Source organism: Bos javanicus, chromosome 11, assembly GCF_032452875.1.
Source record: "Bos javanicus breed banteng chromosome 11, ARS-OSU_banteng_1.0, whole genome shotgun sequence".
Classification (NCBI taxonomy): domain Eukaryota; kingdom Metazoa; phylum Chordata; class Mammalia; order Artiodactyla; family Bovidae; genus Bos; species Bos javanicus.
Window position 1 is genome coordinate 75,677,498 of NC_083878.1, and position 8,900 is coordinate 75,686,397.

General features: G+C 43.9%; 1 long non-coding RNA gene across 1 annotated transcript; it reads right to left on the bottom strand.

Moving 5' to 3' along the window:
* Positions 1-312: 312 nt before the first annotated feature.
* Positions 313-8,156, bottom strand: LOC133257373 (uncharacterized). The gene is made up of 2 exons (XR_009739518.1): positions 7,064-8,156; positions 313-471 (listed from the first exon to the last, which is right to left on the bottom strand). It is a non-coding gene; the product is annotated as an uncharacterized LOC133257373 (long non-coding RNA).
* Between the last annotated feature and the right edge of the window lie 744 nt (positions 8,157-8,900).

Consider the following 8,900-nt stretch of genomic DNA (forward strand, 5'->3'; position numbering starts at 1 on the left):
GGATTTCTATCCAGTTCACTTGCTGTTCACTAGATGTTCACTTGCTGCTGACTGAATTCTGCCTTTATGTTAAAAAAAAATGTGAAAATGGAGAATTAACAGAGTGCATTTCTTTCTTCCAATTGCGGTCTCCTCTCTAGTTTCCTCTTGTTTTTGTCACTTGCATGTAGCTGTTTTGAAAATACTCTCCCCTGTTTATAGTTATTATCCACAGAAGGGCTGCTCTAATAGGAGATACCTGGTCATCACACTTAACAAGAGGGACAGGAATGCGACACAGAGAGAAGCCAGAGAATGACTCCAGAAACATGATATGGGCAAGTACATCATTCACTCTCATATTTATTTATCCAGCAAAAAATTTTTGAGCATCCACTGTGGGCAGAGCTCTTCTCCTGGCACAGGATAACATAATGTTGACTGTAGATACACATTCCATAGTCATAGATACATGCTGCATAGTCATTCAAGCTAAGAGAGATTATTCAGAATAAGTTGATTCAAGAAGAGATCTGAAAACAACTCCCCCTCCCCACACCCCACCCCAGGATTAGGCTTTTCAAAGGAGAAATAAAAATTGTCTACATTTTTGCTTTCCTGTATGATCTTCACTAGTCCAGATGGCTATTGACCACTTGAATTGTGATTAATCTGAAATAAAATGTGCCTTAAGCATAAAATGCACATCAGATCTCATTAAACTCAGTATGAAAAAAATGTAAAATATCTCATTAATACTTTTCCATAATGTACTCTTTTGGATATATTTGGTTACATAGATAAAATTATTATTACTTTCATCTGTTTCTTTTTACTTTTTGATATGTACGGTTCTGACACAAGCTGGGTGTCCCACACATTTAATTCAATTCTGACACTATCTGGATCTTTTTTGGGTGTTAGTTCTAAAAGGTCTTGTAGGTCTTCATAGAACCGTTCAACTCCAGCTTCTTCAGTGTTACTGGTTGGGGCATAGACTTGGATTACTGTGATATTGAATGGTTTGCCTTGGAAACGAACACAGATCATTCTGTTGTTTTTGAGATTGCATCCAAGTACTGCATTACGGACTCTTTTGTTGACCATGATGGCCACTCCATTTCTTCTGAGGGATTCCTGCCCGCAGTAGTAGATATAATGGTCATCTGAGTTAAATTCACCCATTCCAGTCCATTTCAGTTCGCTGATTCCTAGAATGTGGACATTCACTCTTGCCATCTCTTGTTTGACCACTCCCAATTTGCCTTGACTCTTGGACCTGACATTCCAGGTTCCTATGCAATATTGCTTTTTACAGCATCGGACCTTGCTTCTATCACCAGTCACATCCACAGCTTGGTATTGTTTTTGCTTTGGGTCCATCCCTTCATTCTTTCTGGAGTTATTTCTCCACTAATCTCCAGTAGCATATTGGGCACCTACTGACCTGGGGAGTTCCTCTTTCAGTATCCTATCATTTTGCCTTTTCATACTGTTCATGGGGTTCTCAAGGCAAGAATACTGAAGTGGTTTGCCATTCCCTTCTCCAGTGGACCACATTCTGTCAGATCTCTCCACCATGACCCTCCCGTCTTGGGTAGCCCCACGGGCATGGCTTAGTTTCATTGAGTTAGACAAGGCTGTGGTCCTAGTGTGATTGGATTGACTAGTTTCCTGTGAGTATGGTTTCAGTGTGTCTGCCCTCTTGCAACACCTATTGTCTTACTTGGGTTTCTCTTACCTTGGGCTTGGGGTATCTCTTCATGGCTGCTCCAGCAAAGTGCAGCTGCTGCTCCTTACCTTGGATGAGGGGTATCTCCTCACCGCCGCCCTTCCTGACCTTCAACGTGGAATAGCTCTTCTAGGCCCTCCTGTGCCGGCGTAGCCACCGCTCCTTGGATGTGGGGTTGGTCCTTCCGGCGGCCCCTCGCCTCCAGTGTGGGGTAGCTCCTCCCCGCCAGCGCCCCTGGCCTCTGGCGTGGGGTCGCTCCTCCTGGCTGTCGCCCCTGACCTCGGACTTGGGTAGCTCTTCTCGGCCGTTCCTGCGCCGTAGCAGCCTGGCACTCTCGGCTGCTGCCCCTGACCTCGGACTTGGGGTAACTCCTCTTGGCCGCGCTTACGTGCGCCGGTCGCAGCCGCCTGCGCTTAAGCTATTTCAAATCCTGAAAGATGATGCTGTGAAAGTGCTCCACTCAATATGCCAGCAAATTTGGAAAATTCAGCAGTGGCCACAGGACTAGAAAAGGGCAGTTTTCATTCCAATCCCAAAGAAAGGCAATGCCAAAGAATGCTCAAACTACCACACAATTGCACTCATCTCACATGCTTGTAAAGTAATGCTCAAAATTTTCCAAGCCAGGCTTCAGCAATACGTGAACAGTGAACATCCAGATGTTCAAGCTGGTTTTAGAAAAGGTAGAGGAACCAGAGATCAAATTACCAAAATCCTCTGGATCATTAACAAAGCAAGAGAGTGCCAGAAAAACATCTATTTTTGCTTTATTGACTATGCCAAAGCCTTTGACTGTGTGGGTCACAATAAACTGTGGAAAATTCTGAAAGAGATGGGAATACCAGACCATATGACCTGCCTCTTGAGAAATCTGTATTCAGGTCAGGAAGCAACAGTTATAACTGGACGTGGAACAACAGACTGGTTCCAAATAGGAAAAGGAGTGTGTCAAGGCTGTATATTGTCACTCTGCTTATTTAACTTCTATGCAGAGTACATCATGAGAAACGCTGGGCTGGAAGAAGCACAAGCTGGAATCAAGATTGCCGGGAGAAATATCAATAACCTCAGATATGCAGATGACACCACCCTTATGGCAGAAAGTGAAGAGGAACTAAAAAGCCTCTTGATGAAAGAGAAAGAGGAGAGTGAAAAAGTTGGCTTAAAGCTCAACATTCAGAAAACGAAGATCATGGCATCTGGTCCCATTACTTCATGGGAAATAGATGGAGATACAGTGGAAACAGTGTCAGACTTTATTTTTTGGGCTCCAAAATCACTGCAGATGGTGACTGCAGCCATGAAATTAAAAGACGCTTACTCCTTGGAAGGAAAGTTATGACCAACCTAGACAGCATATTCAAAAGCAGAGACGTTACTTTGCCAACAAAGATCCGTCTAGTCAAGGCTATCGCAGAAGGCAATGGCACCCCACTCCAGTACTCTTGCCTGGAAAATCCCATGGATGGAGGAGCCTGGTAGGCTGCAGTCCATGGGGTTGCTAAGAGTCAGATACGACTGAGCGACTTCACTTTCACTTTTCACTTTCATGCATCAGAGAAGGAAATGGCAACCCACTCCAGTGTTCTTGCCTGGAGAATCCCAGGGACGGGGGTGCCTGGTGGGCTGCCGTCTATGGGGTTGCACAGAGTCGGACACGACTGAAGTGACTTAGCATTATAGCAGCAGCAGTCAAGGCTATGGTTTTTCCAGTAGTCATGTATGGATGTGAGAGTTGGACTGTGAAGAAAGCTGAGCACCGAAGAATTGATGCTTTTGAACTGTGGTATTGGAGAAGACTCTTGAGAGTCCCTTGGACTGCAAGGAGATCCAACCAGTCCATTCTGAAGGAGATCAGCCCTGGGATTTCTTTGGAAGGAATGATGCTAAAGCTGAAACTCCAGTACTTTGGCCACCTCATGTGAAGAGTTGGCTCATTGGAAAAGACCCTGATGCTGGGAGGGATTGGGGGCAGGAGGAGAAGGGGACGACAGAGGATGAGATGGCTGGATGGCATCACTGACTCGATGGACGTGAGTCTGAGTGAACTCTGTGAGTTGGTGATGGACAGGGAGGCCTGGCATGCTGCGATTCATGGGGTCACAAAGAGTCGGACACGACCGAGCGACTGAACTGAACTGAACTGAACTGACACTCTCTGGATACGGGCAGATCCCACAGGTCAGAGGCTCAGTCCCACAAGACTGAGCCCAGTTCAGATGCTAACCACAAGTCCAGGTTGTCACTTGTGCTTTTGACCAGCCGTCTGTAGATTGGAGGTTTCCATCACCCCCTTTTTAGAGTCAGTTAATTTGCTGCAGTGACTCACAAAACAGAGAACCATTTTACTTAATAGATTACCAGATTATTATAAAATGTTATAACCTAGGAACAGCCAAGTGGAAGAGATTCATAGGGCAAAGTATGTAGGAAGTGGTGGGGAGCATCCATGTTCTCCCAGAATCTCTTTAATGTTCACCAAGCTGGATGTTCTCTAAACCCTGTCATTTTGGGTTTTTGTGAATGCTTCATTATATGGGAACAATTGATTAAATCATTGGTCACTGGCCATAAATTCCATCTCCAAGCCCTCTCTCCTCCCCAGAGGTCAGTGGGGTGGGAAGGAAGGTTCCACCCCTCCAATCACACAGCTGGTTCCCCTGGCAACTAACCACCACAGTTCTTTCCAGAGGCTTACCTCCTTAGCATAAACTCAGGTATGGTTGAAAGGGGTCTGTTATAAAAATCAAGTCACCTTTATTGCTCTCATCACTTAGGAAATTCCAAGGGTTTTAGGAGCTTGGTGTTACAAATGAGAGGAAGATGAGAGGGAATAGTTCTTATTATAAAGCACAATACTACAATGTACCTATTAAAAAGTATAAAATTACATATATATAGGTCACGTTATTTTTCTACTGGACAAAAGTGATCTAGACCAAAGGTCAGTAAACATTTTCTTTTAAGGGTCAGCTAATGAATGTTGTAGGACATGTAGGTCACAGGGTCTCTGTTGCAGCTACACAAATCTGCTGTTTTAGTGCAAACACAGCATCAATAATACACATATGGATGAGTGTGAAATGTTACAATAAAACTTTATTTATAGACACTGATATTTGAAGGTCATATGATTTTAATGTATCCAAAAACATTATTATTTGACTATTTCTCCCCCATCATTTAAATATATAAAAACCATTTTTAGTTTGCAGAACCTACAAAAACAGGTGGCAGACTGAATTTGGCTGTGTACCATTGTTTGTCAAACCATGGTCTAGAACATCATTTTGAAGGACCTGAGAAACAACTGGTTTTGAAAAATATCCTGTTTAATGAAACACTTGGTAGGCTGATCCATTGTTTGCATTTCTTCCTGAGTTCCTGCATTAGAATTCCACATTCACACCCTTTCCCGTATGACTTAGCAGAATCAGTTCAGTTCAGTTCAGTCGCTCAGTTGTGTCCGACTCTTTGCAACCCCATGAATCACACACCAGGCCTCCCTGTCCATCACCAACTCCCAGAGTTCACTTAAACTCATGTCCATCGAGTCGGTGATGCCATCCAGCCATCTCATCCTCTGTCGTCCCCTTCTCCTCCTGCCCCGAATCTCTCCCAGCATCAGAGTCTTTTCCAATGAGTTAACTCTTTGCATGAGGTGGCCAAAGTATTGGGGTTTCAGCTTCAGCATCAGTCCTTCCAATGAACACCCAGGACTGATCTCCTTTAGAATGGACTGGTTGGATCTCCTTGCAGTCCAAGGGACTCTCAAGAGTCTTCTCCAACACCACAGTTCAAAAGCATCAATTCTTTGGTGCTCAGCCTTCTTCACAGTCCAACTCTCACATCCATACATGACCACTAGAAAAACCATAGCCTTGACTGGTCGGACCTTTGTTGGCAAAGTAATATCTCTGCTTTTGCATATGCTATCTAGGTTGGTCATAACTTACTTCCAAGGAGTAAGCGTCTTTTAATTTCATGGCTGCAATCACCATCTGCAGTGATTTTGGAGCCCAGAAAAATAAAGTCTGACACTGTTTCCCCATCTATTTCCCATGAAGTGATGGGACCAGATGCCATGATCTTAGTTTTCTGAATGTTGAGCTTTAAGCCAACTTTTTCACTCACTTCTTTCACTTTCATCAAGAGGCTTTTTAGTTCCTCTTCACTTTCTGCCATAAGGGTGATGTCATCTGCATATCTAAGGTTATTGATATTTCTTCTGGCAAGCAGAATCAGTTAGTAGAATGGAAAGAGTCTATTTTCTCATCTCATTGACCATGGGCTTGACCATAAGACTTGTACTGGGTAGTGGGATATAGGCAGGAGTGGTGAATTTCAGGTTGTAGCTTCAGAGGAATTGTGAGTTTACACCTACATTCTTGAAATTTCTGTCATGGAACAAGCTTCGTCTGGGTAGCTGTTGCCATTTCAACCTGGTTGCCAGACTAAGCACTGTGGAATAGACCAGAGAACAAACTTGAATTGAGGTACACCAACCCCAGCCTGAATTTCAGCTTGAAGAAGAGCCACCTAGTCAAGATCAGTACAGATCAGCAAATTCACAGTGGACTCACAAGTCTAAGAAAGGTAAATGTTCCCTCTGTGTGTTACAAATGTTTTGTAAATGCTCATTACACAGCATTTGCTGACCACTACAAATTCTATTTTCATTTCATTTCCATTGAATCTCACTTTATATCTACACATTCTGTCCTTATCAGCAAAATCTGGGCAGTTTTCTGCTCATCAAAAGAGGCACCATGGCCACTGCATTTGTATTGCACTTGCAATTTCTCAGTTTAAGGTATGGTTTATTTCATGCTGACGTTGGGGGAAAGACAGCCAGTTAATCTAGCTGCAATTGAATTTAGAAATTACTCAAATTTAATTTTACTTACCTCTTCATTCGCAAGTTACTCTTTCTGTTTTCTTTCATTTGTGTGTGTTTTAAATCATTTCCCACTGTTTATTTTTAATTTCTACTTTATTTTAATTATTTAATAGGTGGCATCTGTGCACTGCCTGTCATTCATTGAGCAGTTTGTGTTCTGCTTATGGAATCACAAAAATATTTAAGCTGCTGCTTCAACGGTGTCACCATCACTCAGGTTTTAGACTATAGGACTCGTCTTTCCCTGTTTGGAAGGACAGAATTCTCGGAGGTGACCAGGGTTCTTTGAAAAGCTAGCACCCAAACTATACCCGATCCCAGGGAATGGGAAGTAAGGAGGTTTCCTCTCTTTCTCTGCTTTGCTTTTGAGAAAATACACGTTTTCTTAAATGTCACCAGGTAATGTGACATAGGGGCTTCCCAGGGGGTGAAGTGGTAAAGAATCCACCTACCAGTGCAGAAGACACAGGAGATGTGGGCTTGACCCCTGGGTCAGGAAGATCGCCGGAGGAGGAAATGGTAACCCACTCCAGTGTTCTTGCCTGGGTAATCCCATGGAGAGAGCTATAGTGGGCTATATTCCATGAGGTCACAAAGAGTCAGACATGACTGAGCACCTGAGCACGCTGAGCATGCAATGTGACCTGGATGACATTGCATTAAGAGTACAGTGGCCAAATGCACCCCGGTGAGAACCAGTGTGTGAGGTTATTAGTTGGTCCCTAGCACTGTCAAAACGGAATTTGGCCATGGGTGTGGGCAGATTGAGCATCTGGGGAAAGAGTCTGATGCCTGGGAAACAGTGGTATGGGCATATTTAGTTGGTTTGCAAAGGAAAGGAAAACACATAAGGGGAATGCAGGGAGCTGTTTGGTGCTCTGGAAGGTTCCCTGGAGCCAAACAGTGGGGTTTCTAGACAGAACAGAACAGTCTGCCCTAGAACAGATTGCAGCTGGGCTGGGAAGACGACACATGGGAGCAGCAGGAACAAGATAGAGGGACTCCTGCCTGGGTTCCCAGCCTCCCCTCTGGGCCCTGAACCATCTGTTCTGTTCTCCAAGAGCAGCCAGTAGGAACACTATAAGGCTTACATCAGACTATGACTTTCCTCACAACTTTTCCACAGCTTCCTGTTGAATCAGGAGTGGTGTTGACATGCTCACCACCCCTGATCAAACACTGTCTAGGCCTTGACATCATTTCCTCCCACCTCCTCCTTGCTGACGCTTCCAGCAGCACAGGCCTTGGTTCTGTTCATCTAACGCATCTCCCACCTCAGTGTTGGCACTGTGTGCTCCCCCACCCCTATGGAAACTTCTTTCAGATATTAGCATAGCTCATTTCTTCACTTTAGTTAAGTCTCTGCCCAAATGTCACCTCCTCAGACTTTCTTTTATCACCTGAAAATACATCCTCAGTCATCATCTATCCCTTGATACCACTTTATTTTTCTCCATAGCACTTACCACTACATCATCTTATACATATAGTTATGATTTCTTGTTCATTTATCTCCCTCTTTAGAACAGAGACTCTTTGAAAGGGTGGTAACTTCGCTTGTTTTGTTTTCTGCTATACACCCAGTTTTAGGAAAAGTACCTGGTGTATTGTTGCTGCTGCTAAGTCACTTCAGTTGTGTCCGACTCTGTGCAACCCCAGAGACGGCAGCCCACCAGGCTCCCCGTCCCTGGGACTCTCCAGGCAAGAACACTGGAGTGGGCTGCCATTTCCTTCTCCAATGCATGAAAGTGAAAAGTGAAAGGGAAGTCGCTCAGTCGTGTCCGACTCTTAGCTATGCCACGGACTGCAGCCTACCAGGCTCCTCCATCCATGGGATTTTCCAGGCAAGAGTACTGGAGTGGGATGCTATTGCCTTCTCCGGGTGTATTGTTATTTAGTTGCAAAGTCGTGTCAAAGAATACTAGAGTGGGTTGCCATTTCCTCGTCCAGGGGATCTTCCCAACTCAGGGATCAAAACTGTGTCTCCTGCATTGCAGGTGGATTCTTTATAACTGAGCCACCAAGAAGACCTCTGATATTATTATAGACATTACCAGATAGAGTGTTGAGTGAATGAATGAATAGCCTCCATGTCTGGTTATAAGGCTACATGCAATGTGTTGGGGGTACTTAGCTTGCTGAAATTTCATCCAGCTGGTTGAGCATTTGTATTAAGTAGGTGCTAGATAGGTAGAGAGGTAGATAAATAATTGATAGATAGATAATTGATAAATAGATAATAGATAAATAATTGACAATGATTATGATAAATAATTATTATTATTTATA